Source organism: Mastomys coucha, unplaced genomic scaffold (assembly GCF_008632895.1).
Source record: "Mastomys coucha isolate ucsf_1 unplaced genomic scaffold, UCSF_Mcou_1 pScaffold23, whole genome shotgun sequence".
Lineage (NCBI taxonomy): Eukaryota > Metazoa > Chordata > Mammalia > Rodentia > Muridae > Mastomys > Mastomys coucha.
The window spans coordinates 51,041,129-51,063,210 of record NW_022196906.1 but is presented as its reverse complement, the minus strand read 5'-3'; the positions used below and the strand labels follow the sequence as shown (position 1 = coordinate 51,063,210).

At 36.8% G+C, this 22,082-nt stretch overlaps 1 protein-coding gene across 6 annotated transcripts in view; it reads right to left on the bottom strand.

Annotated features, from left to right (window-relative positions):
- Peak1 (pseudopodium enriched atypical kinase 1) overlaps positions 1–22,082 on the bottom strand; it is a 216,404-nt gene that overhangs the window by 99,100 nt on the left and 95,222 nt on the right. For all 6 annotated transcript variants that reach the window (XM_031346242.1, XM_031346243.1, XM_031346240.1 and 3 more), the window contains one exon: positions 12,163–12,320. The gene's annotated coding sequence lies outside the window, so the exon portion shown is untranslated. The remainder of the gene's footprint in view (positions 1–12,162; positions 12,321–22,082) is intronic.

The window sequence follows — 22,082 nt, the reverse complement described above, 5'->3', positions numbered from 1 at the left end:
TTTGTTTTTTGGAGGGGAAACTGGGAATGGAGAAATTTGCATGTAAATAAAGAAAATATCTAAAAGAACAAACAAAAAGAAACATGCCATTTGTATAAGACATGGCTATATATTTGTCAATGTTTTCCATAACTCTAAATATTAAAAACCATTTAAAATTACTAATTGAAGATTTTAGGAAAACAAAGGCAACACACAAAAATCAACTACATTTATATATACAGGTAACATATTAAAAGAAAGTAAAAGTGCCTTTTAATAGGGTATGGTAGTGTAATCCTATAATCCCAGGCAGGATATTTTTAAGTTCAAGGTCAGCCTGGATGACAAAAGAACAGACAATAACCCAAAAACAAAGTGGGGGAAACCTTTTAAATTTTCTTCAGAAAACATAAAAAATAAATAAAGAGTAACTCCTTGGATATACATCTAAAAAATCAGGTCCAGGAGTTGCATGTTGCGAAGACCACACTGATGAGGCGGGCACAGAGGCAAGTACCTGTAAAACTGTCATTTGAGAGGCAGAGGAAGAAACACTGTGGGTTCATAGACTGAGTAACATAGAAAGATCTGCATCAGCAAGTGCGTTCATGTGGGAACACACACACACACTCACACACACACACTTACACACACACGTGCATTACTGAAACATTAATAGAAGTTTAACAACCCAAATAAATGGAAAAACATACTATGTTCTTCACTTAGAAGACTCAACAAAGATGTCAGTTTTCTTCAAAATGATTCATAGATTTGATAGAATACCAATGAAACTTCTGTCTTTTTATTAAACAATACATCACAGGCATTTTTCGATATGAACAAATATCTATAACATCAATCAATTTATATAGTTCTATACCCTTTCATTTCCCAGATTTACCCTAAGATTATTATTCCCATATGTTTAAAGTATTTCTAATATTTCTCTGTCATAAACAGGGTGTAGTACATATTCTTCTAATTTAATCTTTGCACATATCTTTGTTTTTCTTAAGATAAACTGTTGGAAGTACGGCTTTTGATTTAAGAGATATATGTTACATATGGAGAATATGTATTTCTATTTTTTCAATATACATTCTCAAAATATTACCTAGAAAAAATTTATTTTCACAATTGACTTAAACCTTATTTCTTCTGAAAAGCTTTCTTCAATTAGAGCCTTCTCATTGTTCAATCTGTATAGCTATTCAGCCTCATTAAATTATTATTATATTTATGGACTATATAGGAAATTACTGCTTTAATAAGATATTATGCCTGTAAGCAATCTACTAACTATGTCTTTGAGAAAATATTAGAGAGGAAAAACTACAGAGTAATAAACTGATAGGCTGTAAGGCTGGCGTAAAAGGCTAAGGCAATAGAGACGAGCAGGTAATTAGAGCTCCTATGGAAAGCCGTCTGTCTGATCAGCACTCTTCCTGTGCCATTCGAAGGCACTGGTTGCTGTAGGGACTACACTTTCTGTATTATCTTTGGAATTAGTCACAAAATAGTTTTCTGAAGTTTTTTTCTCAAATTCTGAAAATCATGTCTCCACTTAAAAAGAGTGAAATTTAAGACAATCATCTGGTGAACAAAGAATCTAATAAGTCATTTAGGATTATCTATTGAGCCTTGTTCCCCTTGGGCAGGAAATCATATACATTAATTAAGAATTATCCAAATTATGCATTTCTGCATTTGAAGTCACCCAAAAAATAATTAGCTAGTATCAGTCATGTCCAACATTGTGAAGATATTTCAATTAAGAAAAAATTAATTATCTTGTTAATGATGAAACTCACAGGACAGATAGCAATGGGCACTGTGACTGTGCTGCTATTTGATCTAGAAATTGCCCGCTGTTTATTGCCCAAATTTTATTTCTATACCCCAAGTATGTGATTTTTAAAATATGGCAGTCCACGTATTTCTAGACCCCTGCAAACATTAAGCAGATGTAATAAAGCAGGAGCATATTTTACATAACCATGTGTCAGACTAAATTTAGGCTAAGACAGAATAAACACAACCCATATCTGATTTATATTTGACAAATACATGAATATAAGCTCCTGTTTTGAATGCCTACATGCTGTTTCCATGGCAACTGCATAAACATTCTCACAACACACAGTCATCTTCATTCTTTACATCCCATTATTTCTTTTTTTCAATCTCAAGGGGAAGCCTGATTATTCCCTATGAAAAAAAAATCAATCAATGGTTTTCTTAATCAGTGGCATTTGAAGAGTAGGTGGCACACTTCTTTTTATGGAAAAACAGTTTCCCCAATGTTCTCACTATGTGACAGAAGACAGGGAATATAATATTAGCTTTAGGAAAAGGACGAGTACACACTACAATGAGTAAATTTGCAGACAGAGTGTGCATTGGAAAAGTTCAGCAGGCTGACCCAAGGGATCACATACAGCTCCTATTTCTGTTTTCCATGTGCACACTATATAATGGAGACTCTGCTTTGGGGGAAACATCTCTCCTTCTTATGAGTTTTGGTGGTCACAGAAGAAATTCTTTTGCTAATTTTCTAATCTGATGTGAATTATATAGAATGGCTAGCAACTAGAGGCAAGAAAAAGACTACTGACTTCAGGACACAACAGAGGAAGGATAGAGGGTCAGATACTGCAAGGCATCCTGAGAAACTTCTGAGACCTTGTCTCACAACGAAAGGTGAAAAGAGGGCTGGGGTGTAGCTCAGTGCTTGAATGCTTGCCTAGGGTACTCAAATGCCCTGATCCAATTCCCACTCTCATTATCACACCATGCACACGGCATCCGTGCACATATATGCACATGTGCACATATACATACCCACACACCTGTTAATGACCACAGTAGTTAAGTACTACAGTAAAATTCTTACAAGGATTGACGGGATTTCATTCAGTCAATAAAACAGTTGAAACCACAGCCATATGACCCATCCCAAGAGTTGAGAACAGAATCTGTATTTATTGGGGTCTCATTTGATTCCTTTCATGAGTGTGTATACTGAGTTTGGGTTTTTCAGCATAGACTCTATACATATTTTCAATTTACAGCCAACTATTTTGTATTTCATGGTGCTACTGTTTTATGTATTTTCAACCTCTAATTCTTAAGAACACGCAGAAATTTGATTTTTATTTGATGCTAGATTATGATGCTTTGTTACAGCATTTATTATTAGTCCTAGATCTTTTTTGTAGATTCTCTGGTATTTTTCTGCATAGAAAATTATTTAATTTGCAAATACAGAGAGCTTGCTGTTTTCTTTGGTAAGCTGGCTATGGCATCCTTGCCACGTTTCAAATCTTAGGAAAGAAGCATGCAGATAGATGCTCATCTTTAAGTATGCCAGCTATAGAATGCACATATGTCTTCTGACAGGTTAAGGAATCTCTTCTATTCCTGGTTTTCTGAGGACCTGAGATGGTATCTAATTACTATTGTTATTGTTATTTAAGACAGGGTCTCATTCTGTAACCCAGGTTGGTTTTGAACTTGCAGCAATCCCCCTGCCTAGTCCTTCCAAGTATCTGGGATTATAGACATAAGACACCACAACCAAAAATACCTAATTAATTTCTAGAGAGTGTATTGATTTTTTTTTCTGAAGATTAAAGGAACTTATATTCTTGGGATAAAGCCCACTTAGACAAAAAGTATTATCAGTTTTACTTACTGTTTGATTAAATTTTTTACTATTTTCTTGAGGATTTCCTGTGCCTGTGTCTTTAGCTTTCTTTCTATGAATCTATTTAACATGGTTAGTATAGTACTGGCTTCATAAAACGAGTTGGAAAATGGGGCAGGCGAGATGGCCTAGTGGTTAGCTACAATGGCAGAGGACCAGTGTTGAGTTCTGAGGACACACATGGTGACTGACACTAAGTAGTAACTGTAGTTCCAGGGAATCAATCACTCTCTTTTGGCCACTTATGGGCACCAGGCATGCAGGTAATATACTTACATATATACAGGCAAAACAATTCATATACATAAAATACATTTAAAGAATGGGTTTAAAAGTATTTTGTCTTCTTTGGTCAGCAAAGTTTGCATAGAACTGATAGTTTTACCAAATATTTTATTGATTTGGATTTCTAGTAAAAGGCATTTAAACATGGAATTGTCTTTAAAAAAAAACATTAATGTCAATTTTAATTTCTTCAATATCTATAAGACTCTTTAAAGTCTATCAAGAAATGCTTCCTTTTAAGGTTATTAATTTATGAGCATAATGTTTTGTTAATAGAATTCCTTTCTTTTCCTTTTAGATATGTAAGAGCTGCACTAATATTTCTCTATTCATTCTTTCAGTATTTATGGCTTCCTTTTTTCATCAGTTGGGCAAAAGGGACAATTTATTCATCTTCTCAAAGAATCATCTTTTGGTTATTTTATTGTTTTTGTTTTCCACTAATTTCAGTAATTTTTGTTCTTCATTAATTCCTTCTTTATTTGCCCTAGGTATAATTTATTCAGCTTTTTCTATTTTCATAATAGAAACACTTAAGTTCTTGGTTTGAGTTCCTTTCTCTCCGCTAAGTAAGCACTTAAAGCTTGGAAGCTCACATCGCTTCAGCAATATCCCACAATTCTGAGATGCTGAGCTTTCATTTTCATAAAATTAAAAATATTTTGTAATTTCCCCTTTGAGTTCCTCTTAGACCCATGAGCCATTTAGAAGTACATTGCTAGGGCTGGAGTAATAGCTGAGTTGGTAGAGGGCTTATTTAAGAAGCAGGAAGCCCAGCACTGAAGAAGGCGGTGATGAGGCCCCTGCCTCTGATTCCAGCTCTCAGAGGGTAGAGGCAGGGGTATCAGAAAGTCAAGGTCATCTTCGGCAAGGCAAGGCAGGGAAGCTCTGGCCAATCTGGATTACATGAGACCTTATTATCTATCTACATAGTTAAGTTTCAGATACTGACTTCCCATTGGTTAATCCAATCATCTGCTGATAAACACTCAGGTGGTTTCCTCAGGTGGATCTGATAAATATTCCTTCTATACACATTTGTGTAAATGTTTGACATCAGTGTTCATTACTGTTTGGTGTGCAACAAGCACTAAACCAATGGTGTCACATGGCTACCTCATACTTACCTTTCTGATAAAACATCAACCTTTTACATAATGACAAACTTTTCATATTCCCGTCAGCAATACATAAGGCTCCATCTTCTTTATGTTCTTGCCAAAGCTTATTTTCTTTTGTCTTCTTTCATCATACATCAGAAGGAATGGAAACTGAAGTGTTTGTTATTATAGCAATTCTCGCCAGTGTGAAGTAGACTCTCACTCTGACTGTTTTAGTTTTTGAATACCTGCCTGATAATTGGGGGGTGGAGGGAGACTGCAGAAGTGTCCAGGAGTCTTGGTGCCTTTACATTCTTGGCAGGTGTACAGTGGACTACAGAAGAAAAAGCAGGCAACAAACCAATCTGCAAATAAAGATACTGATGGCATTTCCTCCTCTTTGCATCAAAACAAAGGCTCTGGGTCTTATTTCCCTTCTGGCACAAGGTGTGCACTGACCTATAATACATCATTAGTGTCTGTTATAGCGCCTAAATGGTTTTTCTCTTTTATACGGCAAACCAATAGAAGGAAACAAAAAGTCAGGCCTGACTCCAAGAAAAACAAGTTTCTTTAGTGATAAGTGTCTTTTCATTTTTATAACTAGTATTTTTATATGGGTTTTGTTGTGATGACCAAGTACCAAATTATTTTTCTTTAAAAGGTACAGCCCAGAATGATAGTGAGAATTTTTTCCTCCTTTATCTAGCTGCTAATACCCGTACTATTAGGGTTAGAAATGAAAAGATTGCCTAACTGCAAGCACTTTGCAGATTTGCTGTTTTTCACCATTTAAAAACATGGAAGACGGGGTAGAGAGATGGCTCAGTGGTTACAAGAGCTGGCTGTTTTCCCAGAGTACCTAGGTTCATTTCCCAGCACCTATAGAGTGGCTTACAACCATCTGTAACTCCAGTTCTAGGGGACCAGACACTCCCTCTGCCCCACATAGGCATCATGCATGCACATGGTGTACAAACATAGATGCAGGGAAAACCCCTATACACATAAAACAATAAAAGAGAAACATTTAAACACAGAGACTGAATCTCCCTTCCGGGCAGAAGTGAAGCGGTCTCTGCACTCACTGCGCTCCTCTATCACTCTTATGTTTAGACATATTCCAACTGTAATCCACTTCATCATTTGCTTCTTGTTACAGTTGGTGCACTGAATCAAATGACGAACGTGCTCTCCACAGCCACACTAATCATCTCAGCCACAACTGTTAGCCATCCTGCCTTCCTCCAGCACTCCACCTGAGAGTGAGGCACTGAGTGAAGAAGTCACTTTCAAAACAACTACAAACAACAACAGAACACCATCAAACCAAACCAAACCCACAGAACTGTCCAGAGAAACCTGACCAATTTCAGAGTCATTTTACCACGTTGTTTCCGAGGGGAACTGTTCCCAGGCAGCATGACGAGAGAGTTACTGCACAGTACAGTTCTGCACTGCCTTGCTGAGCATGCAAGCATGGAGGCAGGCTTTCTCCATGATACATTCATTTCTTAGTAACTTACTTTACTGCGAAGTATTTCTGTGGCAATTATCCCAATAATGAAGAATTTTAACAACTCAAGAGTGGCTACATGTCAACAAAAGTCTAGAAAAATACATGTGAAACTAAAGAATGATAGCCACGATAGCCACATTCTAAAACACAGTAGCTAAGGTATGAGCTGCACGCTAGTTAGTAAGTACAAAGCCATAACTCAAAAACACATCACTACTGACTGAATATCACTGAATTTTTGGCTATATTTGTACATAAAATAAAAACAACATTTCTCTCTCTCTCTCTCTTGGTTTTTCCAGACAAGGTTTCTCTGCATAGCCCTGCCTGTCCTGGAACTCACTCTGTAGACCAGACTGGCCTCGAACTCAGAAATCTGCCTGTCTCTGCCTCCCAAGTGCTGGGATTAAAGGCGTGCGCCACCATCACCCGGCTAACAACATTTCTTCTATAATATTTAAAGCACAAGCAGATACAAACATTACAAAAGTTCTATAATGTTATAAGGAATATAAAATTGGCTACTGTTACTCATTTTTTTTTTTTTTTTTTTTTTTTTTTTTTTTTTTTTTTTTTTTTTTTTTTTTTTTGGTTTTTCTAGACAGGGTTTCTCTGTATAGCTCTGGCTGTCCTGGAACTCACTCTGTAGACCAGGCTGGCCTCGAACTCAGAAATCCACCTGCCTCTGCCTCCCAATTAAAGATATGTGCCACCACTGCCCAGCCTGTAACTCAATATTAATTGACATTTTGGTGATTACTTTTCGCAATTGCCTAGTTAATATAATAATCTATAATTGTACATACTGAGTATGTCTAAGTTATTGAGGAAACAAAAAGACTCTTAAGTTACTGATAAAGTAAAACAGATGCTTCAGAAAACCAACTATACACCTTTCAAGAGAGTTTTGCCTATTTGCAACAAGAATGCTGCTAATATCATGACTGTCTCACATGTGCAACTAGGCACAAAAGAAACAAGTCCAGTAGGTTCTGTTTAAATCTTTACAAAGTAGAATAAGTCAAGGTAGAATAAACTCATGGCGAAGAGTTCAGGGAGACCTAGCTCTATCTTTAGTCATTGATAATGATCAATTCAATTAACTTCTTGAGGATAAGTTTCCCATAAAAGCAAAATGGTACTCTTCAATAAAACCTAAGTCAAGCAGGGTCAGGAGAGTTAAGCATAATGCAATGTCACAGAATCAACACTTAGATCTTTCCCACACTCTAAGTTGACACTGTTTTAGTACTTGGAAGAGAGGCCTCTGACAGGTAATCAGGTCAAGAGGGTAGTATCCTGATTAATGGATTAGTGCCCTCGGACAAGGAAGGCCCGTTGGTGCCTTCTGTAAGGACACAGTGACAAGAAACCATTCATGAGCCAAGATACAGGCTCTCGCAAGCCTCCAGTCCACGAGAGCCTTTATCATAGACTCTCTAGCCTTCAGAAGCATGACAGACAAATTGTTCTTGTTTCTAAGTCATCTAGAGAATGGCATTTTCTTTTAAAAACAACCCAAATAGTCTAAAGCAGCATATGCTGGTTTGAATAAAATGTCCTCAATGTGCAAAGAGCGAATGATTTTGGAACACTCAGTACTAAATGGGATGTCTTCATCAAATTCCTTCCCTCGGGGCTCAGGGAGCTATGCAGAAGAGGAGGCAGAAAGATTCTGAGCAAGAGGGAAAGGATGACGCCAAGGAATCGATGTGTTCCAGATACCACAGGACTAAGCCGGGTGGTGGTGGCGCACGCCTTTAATCCCAGCACTTGGGAGGCAGAGGCAGGTGGATTTCTGAGTTTGAGGCCAGCCTGGTCTACAGAGTGAGTTCCAGGACAGCCAGGACTACACAGAGAAACCCTGTCTCGAAAAACCAAAAAAAAAAAAAAAAAAAAAAAAAAAACCAACAACAACAACAACAAAAACAAAACCCCAGATACCACAGGACTGATGCACATATGAACTCACAGACTGTGGCAGCAGGACCAGGGTCTGCACAGGTTCAAGCCAGATGGGGTTCTAGTACTGAGAGGGGAAGTGGACCCAAGTTCTCACCCCTAAACAAAAAGCTATCTCCAACTGATGTCAACTTGGAAAGGAAATGCTAGTTTTCTCTGGCAGAGTCTCTCTAGGCATATGAGCCACATTTAAGAGTAGGCTCCATGCCTAGAAGTAGGTAGCCAGTATGAAGTGAGCTCAGGTATTTTTGTAGACTTGTCTCACACTGCTTTGTTTGGGCTTTTGTTTTGTTTTTCTACTGGCATTTTGCTTGTATACTATGGTTTTTGACTTTATGTTGTTAAAGACTTTGTGTGTGTATTTGTGTGTTTCTTTTTACTATAATCATTCTGATTTTTGTTCGCCTGTTTGTTTTCTAAAGAGCTGGAGAAAGGTACATCATGGAGTTGGGGGATGAGGAGGTGGCGAAGATCTGAGAGCAGCTGGGGGGGGGGACTGATCAGAATATACTGGATAAAGTTTTTTTTTTTAAATTAAAATCCCATTGTCTCTGGCATTTGAATATTTGGCCGCTATTGATGGTGCTAGTGGGGGAAGGCTTAGGAGGTGTGGCCTTGCTGGAGGCAGCATGTTGTGGAGGCAGGCCTTGAGAATTTAAAGATTGCCATTTTAAGTTTGTTCTCAACATTTCCTATTGGTGGTTCAAGATATGAGCCCTCAGCTTCCTTTTCCTGCAGGCATGCCTTTGCTCTGCCAGCATGGACACTAAGCCTTTGGAACTATAAGCCCCTAAACTCTTTCTTTATATGGATTGTCTTCCACAGGGAGTTCTATCACAGCAGTAGAAAAGTAGCTAACACACAGCTATATTAAGGGGTAATCTCAATGCTTACCATACAGTAAGCATTCAATAACATTAATTACTATTATTTTAGGTTGTTTTGACTGAGAAAATTAAACATGGGCTTCTCTTTATATGGATGGTTTTCCTAATTTTAAGTACTGCAGTGGATGCTTCTGAGGCCTATTAAGCTTTACAAGTTTAAGGTTCTAGACAGCTAAAGCTTTGCAGTGTACTCTTTCCCCACCCATCTATAAGGACCACAGCTTACAGCTAATGAAATGAACTTAAAACTGGATGCTTGACTTAAGTATTAAAGTTAAGCTTGACTTAAACTTAATACTACATAGCTAGAATGTTACCCTTTATGTTTTATCTTCTTTAAAGAGGCCACGATAGTTTGTTGAACTAAAAATCTAAATTTCTTATGATTCTTTGATTCTAAGTTTGAACAACTAAATCTTTCTTGGATTGCATACTTGAGACACTTGGCTAAGATGATAACATAGAATGTGATTGTTCTTTACTGTGTGTCCCTCCTGGACATGGACACAACTTCAGAACTGGGTGAGGTGGAAGAAGGAACAAGTATTTTGCTTTACTTTGTAGAGAAGTAAAGTTTTAAATTCTTCCCTATTAATATTTTAACCATGATAGCAAATTCAGTAGCTTATACCATGCCAACTAATGATTAGAAATGTACAATTGATACTGTGAATTTAATGATACTACCCAAAGTTAGTGAAAAACATTGAGAAATAGATTTAAATGACATTAGGAATCCTAAAAAAAATATGGTAAATACACTACAATAAAACATGACAACATTTTATGGTTTTAGTTTGGTAATAAAAATTATTAAAGATTATAGAAGTAGATAAACTAAAAATACAATAAGCTTACTTTATTAATGGAGATTTCATTGCTTTCCATGTATTATTACACCCGAATGAGTGAATGCTGAGTACTTCAATTTTTGTTGTTTTTGAAAGGTTGCTCTCTAGAACATAAGGTGTTTATTTGTTTGTTTTTGTTTTGTTTTGTTTTTAATAGTGGTTGGCAGAAGACCAGGGAGAATTACCTGGACATTTACAAAGCGATGAATGTGACTATGTGGCTAGCAAAGACAAGGTCACAGAAAAGCTCTAATTACAAGTAGAACTGGAGAAAGTTTTTAAATCTTTTTTTTTTTTTTAAATCAGTGCAGGAAATAGTAATTAGAACACCTATGCATGCTTTGGTACATTATTCATGAACTTAAATGATTTCCTTAAAATAAGTCCTATATTTCTTAGAATCATTAGGACTAGTACATAACACTGTCCATTGATGAGTTTTTCACATTCCCTGCATTCTACAACAGGGAAATAGATGTAGTCAATTATCCTCATTTACTTATACACAGTACTCAAGCAAGCAAATGGTTACCACTCAAAGACAAATGACAACCAGTGACAATAGAAGTTATAGTTTGGGGTTGGAGAGATAACTCAGTTGATAAAGCATTTGCCTTGTAAGCACAAAGATGCACATTCATATTCAGAGTGCCCACATAAATGCTACATAGGTGTAACAACCCTCCTGTAATACTAGGGCTTGGGAGATAAACAGAAGGCAAATAGCTAGCCTCGTTAAACTGGCAAGATCTGGGTTCAACTAAGAACCTCTACTTCTGGTGGCTAATCTTAATTACCAACTTACAACACAACTTAGAATCACTTGGGAAGACAGTTCCTGGAACTGTCTAGATCAGGCTAACCTGTGGTCGTATCTTTGGGGCATTATCTTGACTACATTAACTGAGGTGGAAGACAGACCTACCCACTATGGGACAGCACTATTCCCTAGGCAGGGAGATCCTGAATATGGAGAATGTGAGCTGAGCTGAGCAGATGAATATGTGCATTCATTTCCAGTGTGCTCTTCTATGGATGTGGTTAGCTACTTCAGATTCCTGCAATGAGAGACTCTACCCTGAAACTGGGAGCTGAAAATAAACCATTTCTCCCCGGAGTTGCTTTTGCCAAAGAAATGCAAGAGGTACTGCCTCAGTCTACAAGGGGAGGAGTGCTGAGGAAGATCCCTTATGTCAACCTTGGAAACACTTCACAGATACACACACAAAGTATGATTAGCGCACCAGGAAAAACTGTAAACATGAATCTTTATAAACACACATTCAAACAATTTTGGCCCAAGATCAAGAATTAAGCAACTAATTATCTCAAGTCTTTCCAAATGTGCTCTCAGCCCCGCTTGCCATCTAACAGGCTTTTAAATACCAAGAGGAAATAAATGTTCACAGTATCTTCAAAAAAAATTATTTTTTTCTATTCTAGATGCTCATGCCTTTCCTTTTCAATTCCTGAACTTTTTTTTTCTTTTAAGGGAGAAAGGGCCAAAAAAGAAACTAAATATGAAGTTAAAATTTCAAATATAAAAGAACAAATCTGATATAAAGTAAGGAAACTAAAATATAACTCAGAAGACAACTGTTTATGAGAACACACTTGGTGAAGGGTGGGTGACAGACAGTAATGACCACATTGCTTTCAAATAAGCTTCTGTTTCTTGTTTAGAGCAGGAGAGACAGAGCAATTCCCCTAAACAAGCAGTAAGGACCAAAGAAGCCTAACTCCGTTAAACAGTGAGATTAACAGGTCCTTCCACAGTAGCTGCATGACCAACAGTTAAACTTAGGAAGGAGTCTTTCGAGTGCTCTAAAACGCATGTGGAACAACAGGGTAGGAGAATTATGGTTACCATTTAATGCTGAACCACTTCCTTCATTCTGGTGAGCAACGTAGTTTGGCAGCAAGTTCTACATTCCTTTACAATTTCAAAGTGATTCAAATCTTCTTATGATGAATGCTCTTTCTTCCTTGCCTCTCATTCCTATATTCTGAAGGTACCAATGTTTACTGCAGGAGAGAGGGAGAAAAAAAAAACATGTTAGATAAAAGGCAGAGCAATTTAAAATACACTGCATTTGTTTCTTTGTCCTTGGATATTCTGAATTTTACCCTCATTCAGCAGTTATGAGTCATCTAATTAACTTAAGGTTTAACCTTCTTATTTAGGTGGAGACAAGTACAACCTCACACACCTGAGAACTTCCCTGTCATACTTACAAAAAAACAAGTTATCTTCAAGAACCAAAATAGTGATGTCAAAGATTTGGGAAAACGTCTTTTGATTGTCCTTAGAGACTCATTTTACAAGAAACATGTGGATATCTATTGAATGGAAAATATTTGTTCCAGCTATCTCCAAATGAGAATATTTAATTAGCCAGTGAATATTTAATTAGCCAGTTAGCAATGTGAAACAAGCATAAAATATACTTATGAACAGGCTGAAAATAGTTATAAAAATTACCATTTTTAAAATCTACTTCTGATTCCTGGGCATTCAATTTAAGAGTTCTAAACTAGCCAAATCCCCAGTTTGGATTTGGCACAACACCCATAAAAAAGTGACTAGAAGAGAAATCGAAAGATGACTATTATTACTGGAAAATGATTCCTGGGACTTGAGAGATGGCTCAGCCCTTAACAGATAGGCTCACAACCAAAATGTAAAATGATTTCTGATTATGCTTACATAGTGTAAAATTAAATCTTCCAATATATTTTAAAATTTAAAAAGCACTTTAAAAGAAAAGAGAGGCTTTGGAACGTAGCTCTATCAAAAGCTATCTAAATTGAACACAGCTGTGGTATTCTTAGTGTTTTATAGTGTTTAAACATTCATGTGACACAGCATTAAGCAGGATGTAAGGATTACCAAAATATGTAAGTCTTGAAGAATGATGACAAAATTATCTAGTCGTCTTTCCACTGTAAGTCCTTAGAAAAGAAAAGTGTACTTTAAGCAACTTTTAGTTTTAAAATCGAGCCTAAGAAAGTACTCAGTGACAGAAAAGTAATTCCCCAAGGGCAGGTGCTGGCTACACCTTCAGTACCTGCCTGTAAGTGCCCCAAATTATTTTTGCTGAGTACCTTACTCTTGCACTTGCTGATGACCAAGTATAATAGACATAAAAGGAAAACATAAAAGGGAAGTGCTATATACTGTGTTTAATTCAGTCTTCTCATTTTATTTTATCTATTTATTTATTTGTTTGTTTGTTTGTTTGTTTGTTTGTTTTGAGACAGGGTTTCTCTGTGTAGCCCTGGCTGTCCTGGAACTCACTCTGTAGACCAGGCAGGCCTTGAACTCAGAAGTCCACCTGCCTCTGCCTCCCAAGTGCTGGGGTTAAAGGCGTGCACCACCACCGCCCAGTCCAATCTTCTCATTTTAAATGTCTGAAGTGTAGATATGATATAAAGGGCCTTAAATCTTTATGTACTCTGAAACTTGACTCTTAATGGAGAGTTTAGTCAATTTATACTTAATGTAAATTCTGAAATGCTTGGGTACAAAATGTTTTACCATTTAAATGTTTCCTATTTCTACTGTTTCTGATCCTTGTTAGTTTATCTTTCATTGCCTTGATTTCAGTAAAATATTTTTCAGTGCTTTAATTTAACAGCTTAGAGATTATAATATGAATTCTCAAATTATCACAACTTGTAGTTATTAACAAGCAAATAAGAATCTTGAAATATCACCCATATATTATAATTCTCCCTTTGTATATTGTAATCACATATTAACCCGCTATATACATTATAAAAGTACAGTCAACTGTCTTTTATTTATTTTATTTATTTGTTACTTGAGAGGTTTCATCTCTTTTATAGAGTCAACTTTCTATCTATTACTATTTATTGTCTCTTAGTTTAAAATTTCTCAGCATTTTAATAGTGTACTTATATTGATGGGAGACAACCTAATTTTCCATTTGTCTGAATTTGTATTTGTTTTATCTTTATTTTCAAAGAATACATTGATTGAAAACAGATTTCTGAGGTGAGAGCTTTAAAGCTCAGTGATGCCACTACTTAAGAATCTGAGATAGAAAGATTTTAAGTCTGAGCCTAGTCTTGGTAACCCAGTGAGACCCAGTGGCAAAATAGAGGGCTGCAGAATACAGCTGCGTAATAGAAGTCAGAGAACATTTTCATGGGACTGGCTCCTTTCCTTGCACTGTTATTGGACAGGATGGATATGGAGGTCAAAGAACTTGCAGGAGTCTGTTCTCTCTCTCTCTCTCTCTCTCTTTCTCTCTCTCTCTCTCTCTCTCTCTCTCTCTCTTTCTCTCTCTCTCTCTCTCTCTCTCTCTCTCTCTCTCTCTCTCTCTCTCTTTCTACTTCATGGATTCCAGGGACTGAACACAAGTCTTCAGGATGAGCAGCAAATTCCTTTAACAACTGAGAGGCCTATTTCAAGTTTCTTAACTACACTTAAAATAGCTGATTTTTAAGTTACTGTTTACTGACTTCAACATCTAGACTTTTTTCTCTTACATGATAATTTATCTGTCTCATCGCATGTGACCTGGAACAACATGGAGAATGTGCTGCAGTCACTATAGACTGTATCTTTCCCGAATGATGCTCATTTCTCTGCCAGTGTGCAGTTAAATGCTGCCTGATACCCTCAGCTTCTGGAGACTGAAGCCTTGTGTTATCAGGGAGGCTATGTTTAAGTTTTCCTCTTAATTCTGGGGTAAATCCTTAAAGCCTTGGGCAGGGTACTTAAACTAAGGCAGAACATTTCAGAGTTGAACTGACTGGAAAATCTGTTGGGTTTCTAAAATGAAAACAAACAAACAAACAAACAAATCAAACTGACTCTAACTTTGAAGGTCTCAAACTCCAAATCTGACCAGAAATATCTACTCAACAGCTTCCACTATAGATGTTATTTCCAGTAGACCTTAGGAGTATCCTCTATTACATGTGAAGCTAACAGCCAGTCAATGATTTCAAAGTACATATATACATATGTAGGTTTTTGAGGATCCCTGCTTTCTGGGGATTTATATCACCAAATTCCAGAGCTTGCAGAGAGTTGTACAGGAGTAACCTACAAATGTAGAATTAAAATTTTTATCGTGTAATTGTACATGTGTGATAATACCTTTTTAGAAAATATACTCTAAAGCAGTCACTCTCAACCTTCCAAAGGCTGAGACCCTTTAGGACAGTACCACATGTTGTGGTGACCCCCAAACCAAATTTTGCTACTATTATAAATTGTAATATAAGTAATTCTGGAGATAGAAGTTTGTCAAAGGGACCTCGACCCACAGATTCAGAGGTAGTGGATCACAAAGTTAGTAAGTTACTCTTAAATCATCCAGGAAATAAATTATTTTTATTATAACTTGTTTGTGAATGTGTGTGTGTGTGTGTGTGTATACATTCATTTCTAAAATGACTGAAAAATAACTATTTCTGTGTGTAGTTATTTACATTGTACTGTTTGATGATTTATATGTTAGCATATTAGATATTGGCATAAATTATACAATAGATTCTTTTTACTTATCTTTCAGCTAATCACATATAAATAAATTATATATTTAGAACTTGCTATGGTTAAAGTCAGTGTTAAAGACAAGAACTAACTCGGAAACATATTGAAAACCAGGTAGTGGTGGCACACGCCTTTAATCCCAGCACTCAAGAGGCAAAGGCAGAGGTAAGCAGATCTCTTAGTTTGAGGCTAGCCTGATCTACAAAGTGATTAGTGAGTTCAAGACAGCCAAGGCTTTCAAATATTTTTTTTTTCTATTCTAATGGCCAAATAAGATATGTGGAAGGCATTCCAGAAGAGCAGCAAGGATGAAAGAAGCTTTGGTCCAGGACTGAAAACTAGGAGTAGAAAATCCAGAATCTTGTGAGTGGAATTAACAGGAAGTTTAAAATCTTATAATGATAGAGAATTTTTGTTCATTAAACAAGGTCATCTTCACCACAAAAATAATTGTGATGGTTAACAGTGACTGTCACGTCAACTGGATAGATCTAGATTCACCTAGGAGACAAACCTGTAAGGAAATTTCTAGACGGGGTTAACTATGGTGGAAAGACCTACTATAAATGTCTGTGTCATCAGTTTAAAAACTGGGCTCCTGGACCAAAAGTGAACTGAACACTAGAATTCACTTTTCTCTTCTTCCTAACAGAGGATGCCAGATACCTCTGCCACCATGGATCACACCTTCAGAAATGAGACAAAGTAAGCACTGCCTTCACTAGGTAGTTGCATTAGGCATCTTGTTACTACAATGATCAAAGTAACTGATATGATAACTAGATTTGGAGGAAGTATATGTGCTAATTTCAGAACAGTATTAACAGGCATGCTGAAACTCAGCAGAGGAAGGAGAAGAGGTGCTACCTGGTGACAAGATGAACTAGATGTCACCACCTGCTCTTTAGTTGGCTGAACATGCTCTGGTGTAATGCTTTTGTCTGGGCTGTGCATGCACACATGTGTGTGTGCCTCTGTGTGTGTGCATGCATGGGTATGTGCATATGAGAAAAGAGGAAGAGGGAGAAACAGAGATGGAGAGAGGGGAGAGAGAGAGAGAGCGAGAGAGAGAGAGAGAGTCAGGAAGACAGGGACAGACAAAGAGACAGAGACAGACGTGAGAATTTTGGTTTCTTTAAAAAACACAGAAATATTATAAGAGTAGTTTTACATTTTAATCCCAGGTGTGGGAAGTAAGGCTGTTTCAGTGTCCCTAGCAGCTGACTATGATTTGCCTGATGTTCTAGCAGAGGCATGGTTTTGCAATATTAATATTGCAAATAATTGCAGATAGCTTCTGCAATTATGTGGCATTTGGAATTCTGGGGACTTTTCAGAGGGTATATAAAGGCTAGGGCCCCAGGAAGGCAGGGCTGGTCGCTGTTGGTCATTTGGGAGGGCTGGTTGCTGTTTGGTGGTAGTCATAGTCAAAGAAGAAACAAAAAGAAAGAAATTAGATTCAGGTATCTTGTTCTCTCCTAGTGTTAGGGGTTGAAAGGGTGAAATAAGGGTGGAGTAGGGTGGAAGAAAGAAGAACCCACAAAGTGACAAAAGACAGTTACAGAGAGGGACAAGAGACAGGGAGAAAGAGGGACAGATAGACACTAACTGACTCACTACTATGCTGCTCAAGTTGATAACTCCACAGCTTAGCCCGAGTAGCTGAGAATACAGACACATGCTATCATGTCCAACTTCTGACATAACCTTTGTACTACAGTCTCTTTCAAAAGTCCTATAGGCCCAAACATGCTTGCTTTACTATTAAACTTAATAATAGGGAATAGTTTTAAGTAAAAATAATCACAACTGAAATACAATGCATCAATCTCCTGAAAATCTAACATCTCACTGGAAACTTTTGTTAGAGCAGGCATAGTCAAAGCTATGAGCTAGGAGCCAAACCAAACTTGCCACCTATTTATTTATAGTCTACAAGCTAAAAATAGTTTTTATATTTTAAAACAATTGAAAAAAATCAAAAGGAGAGTATTTTGAGCATAAAAATTATATGAGATTTAAAGTTCATTATCTAAAAATAAGGTTTCCTAAGAATACAGCCAGTTCTTTTGTTTATGTATCGTCTATAATATGGTTGCTTTTGAACTATATAAGGATAAGGGTGAGTAGTGATCAGAGCATAGTGAGTTAACTGCCTGCAGAGTCTCCCTTTATAATTGATGTTTGCCAATTCCTGACATAATCTAAGTTCACTTTAGTATCACTATCCTCTAATGTAAGAGGAAATGTTTTAAAACGCTAATGCTCTTCATGTTTTTTTTTTTTTTTTTGGTGGACTTTTTTGTTTTTCTCTTTATTTTTGTTCTTTGGCTAGAGCAAGAGAGTGAGAATAAAAGACAGACAACAAAGTAGAAAGAAGACAGAACTGGGTGAGTAGGGAGCTGAGGAGAGTGTGGGAAGAAGGGGGAAACATGATCAAAATATATTATATGAAAAAAATTAAACTCTAGATCAAATAGTTTATTTTAGTCCTTACCCATTGTCACTTTATTCTTTTATACTTATAAGGAAACATTAAATAGTATTTTTATATTTAAAGTTATTACCCAGTAATATGAAGTCAGTTTTGTACTCAAGAAAACTTTTTTTATTGATTTATAAAATTTGCTAGGTGTGATACATCATTTTCTTCTGACCAGTTCTAATTTAAAGTTGTAATGGGCTCTTTGAGTTGAAATATTAATAATATTTTCCATAGTAGAAACAAGATTATTCATAACAATAGCTTTGGAATCTGAGAGCTTTGGTATTTTGCAAAGGTGTTATAACTCGTTCTAGAATGACTCCACATCTGCTTTTGACCACGAGGGAGTAAACATGTCCGGAATGATCCTCCCACTGCAAACAAGCACCACATGGTAAAGAAAACAGGAAAAGACCATTTCATACTCGGGTGCAGGGAGCAAGACTGCAAAGACGGAAGAAACAGAGGTTCTCCGGCAGGAAGCGATTTCCACTGCAGTGCAGTGAGGAAGAACCAAACAGAGCCTTGCAATCCTGTCGACGTGAGCGGAACACGTGAGGAAGCCTGTGTGGCTGGAGATCACGTAGCAGAGCTAAGAGGGCAAACAGGTTCCTAGAATCGGAACCAGGTTCCTGAGTATCAGCTACATCAACGCTTATAAACAAATGTAGCGTTTTCCGAAAGGATGAGAGTCCAAGAAATTAAAGTTACCAAGGAATAAAAACATAAATGATTTTCAAAGCTGACACTGGGCAGAAAAAATTAACAAATTCTCTCTAGTATGAAGGGGAAAACTTTACTGAATATAAAAAACAACCAGGAGGACCACAGAAGGGCCACATCTCTCTCTCTCTCTCTCTCTCTCTCACACACACACACACACACACACAGAGAGAGAGAGAGAGAGAGAGAGAGAGAGAGAAAGAGAGAGAGAGAGAGAGAGAGAGAGAGAGAGAGAGGGAGGGAGGGAGGCAAAAGTAGCCGTGGGGCAGGGAGGAGAGGACCCCAGATATGTATGGAAGTCATCTGACCTTAGAAAGTCTACAAAGGAACAAACTAATAGCAATTAGCAAGTTGTCTTTTAGGGAAAGTCCAATGTTCTTTAGAGAAACAAAATTTAAAACCTAGGAATATAAAATTCACAGCTCTAAGTCATTTAATGAAACTACTGGATAGTTTAAGAGGCAGTAAAATTGTGATTCATACCCAGAAAAATATCAATCTGGAGACATTAAGAAATGAGACAATTAGCAGGCAACAAACATATAAAGTGATTCTTTAATTCTGTTCTTCAAATAGTCCAGGATATGAATGAAAACAGGAATACGGTGAGTGTAAGTGAATTTGAGGGTTTTCAAAACAAAACTGATAAATAAAAATTTAAGATTTAAGAGGAAATAGCATAGAATGGACAATGAATAGTTTGTATTTTGAAGAAAAGAAACATTCCTGAACTTACAGACAGCGTAACAAAATTTACCTGAAGGGAAGTGGGAGCAAGAATGGAGAAAAAACAAAACAAAACATTTTAAGGGTAGGATATAGAGATGGCTTAGGGAGAGAAGGCACCTGCTACCAAGCTTGACAATTTTGATGATCAGGACTCACATGATAGAGGACTCCACAAAGTTACTTTACAAATTGGTCCTTCAAGCTTAACAGGTATCATAGTGCATACATACACACACACACATACACCAAAATTCAAAAGAAAAACCAAAAACTGACAGTGAAAAAAAAAAACACTCTTGTAAAAATCCACATCCTATGAGGCATGATGTGATGCCGTTTCAAGAAAAAGAGATATACTGTATTCATAGAGCAAGAACTAAAACAACAAGAGCCAAGTAAATAGAATATAAAATAAACTGATGGGGGCCTAAATGAACCAAGGGAAAAAACTAAACAGAATCTAAAAGCACAATTACTTTGAAGGGATGATTAACAGAGAACTAACTAGTGAGGGGACAGATTCAATACAAAACCTAGTCATATATTAAATATAAATTATCTTCTATTCATTAATTTTTATCTAGCTGGGTCTAAATCTAAAGCCTTGTAGGTACTAGGCAAGTGCTCTACCACAGACGTACATTTCCAGCTCTAAATATTCAATTTAAAAGACCCAATTTATAAGTGGGTCATAGTGATCCATGTAAGAGGAATGGGAGGTAGAATTTTGAGTTTGGGGCTTGCCTGGGCTATATACCAAGATCATGTCTCAAAACAAAACAACAACAACAAAATCCCCAAGTAAATAAATAAGATATATAAAAAGTTTAAGATCCAAACATTTTACCCCCCTCACACACAAATAAGGCAACAGGTTTAAATTAGAAAGACAAAAACCCTTTAATGTTAATATGGAACAGCCCCATTTATATAAAGTACAGTAGAAGACAGTCACTTATTGTCAGAGATTGAAAGGCATTTGGAGTCTACAAGAGAATTTATTTTAAAAGTGGGGAAATCCTACGTATGCACACCTATAACACCAGAGCTACAAAATGAGTGAAGGCAAAGCTGTAAGGAACCATGCCAGGCTCCAGTACTGCTGAAGACATCACATTCCTCATGGACTAAAAGAGCAAGTACTCCAAACGCACAGGAGGGAGATCTGAGCAAAGGTGAGCACCGCTGACCCACAGCAGCACAATGCCTTTATGATGACCAAGGCTTTTCTCAGAACAGACCACTGGCTCAACAAGAATAAGGCTGTACAAACTGATGGAATGGAAACTACATGAAATCAAGGCAGAAAACAAGAGAGGTTCTACCAACCCCCAAACGTTCAGAAATCAAATAATATACTTCTAAAATAATCTATACAGTAGATTACAGAGAGAATCATAGGAAATTATAAAATAAATTGAGTCAAATAAAAGTGAAAATCTAAATACAAAATCTGCAAGTTATTTCTCAAAAGATGTTCTGAGCACATTTACAGTTTCTTCTACTTTTATTAAGGGGTTAAAAGCCTAAAAGCAATTGTCTAAGATTCTATGGGGGTGGGGTAAAGCAAATTAAATCAAAGTAAGTGGAAAATAACAAAAAAATAAACAAATAAATAGAACAGCCAGCCTAAAACCAGACAAAAATCCATGAAACTAAAGACTGGTTTTTTTGAGCAAGTATTGATTACACTAATAAATCTGTGGCCAGACTGAACAAAAGACAGAAATCAGTACTGAAGCAAAGGATGAAAGAGAATTCATTAACAATAATGAGGCTAACACTTCAGAAACACTAAAGAGAAGCCATAAGGAAACTTCAAGTGAGACAGTGGAAGTCCTCAACTTAACAAAGAAAAAGTGTTCCGTGCTGAGTTAGTAAGATCTGCAATGTGGACAGGAGGAGGGTTATTTACAGTATGGTAAGTGCCTTGCTTTCAGCTACTCACTGGAGGTCCTGCACAGTGTCCTCCACAGACAAGGGTAAGGTGCACTGCCACACAGAAAGATGACATAATAGCAACAGAATAGTCTTCAGCATGACGACAATGTTGGCTACAGGACTCTTAGGTGTGATGAAATGCCACAGAACTGTATACTCATATTAGCTGCTTGCCTTTGATACTGTAGAAGTCGAATAAGGTGTAATTAATAAAAGGAATAGTGTTAATGGGCCTCTGTACATTATGTCTGTAATTTCCTAATTTGTGAATTCTTTTATAAGGTTTACTTACATTATCTATAAGTAAAAATCATTTTATCCCCCAACCCCAAAACTCTGGTTTTTCTTTCTTTCTTTCTTTTTCTTTTTTTTTCTTTTT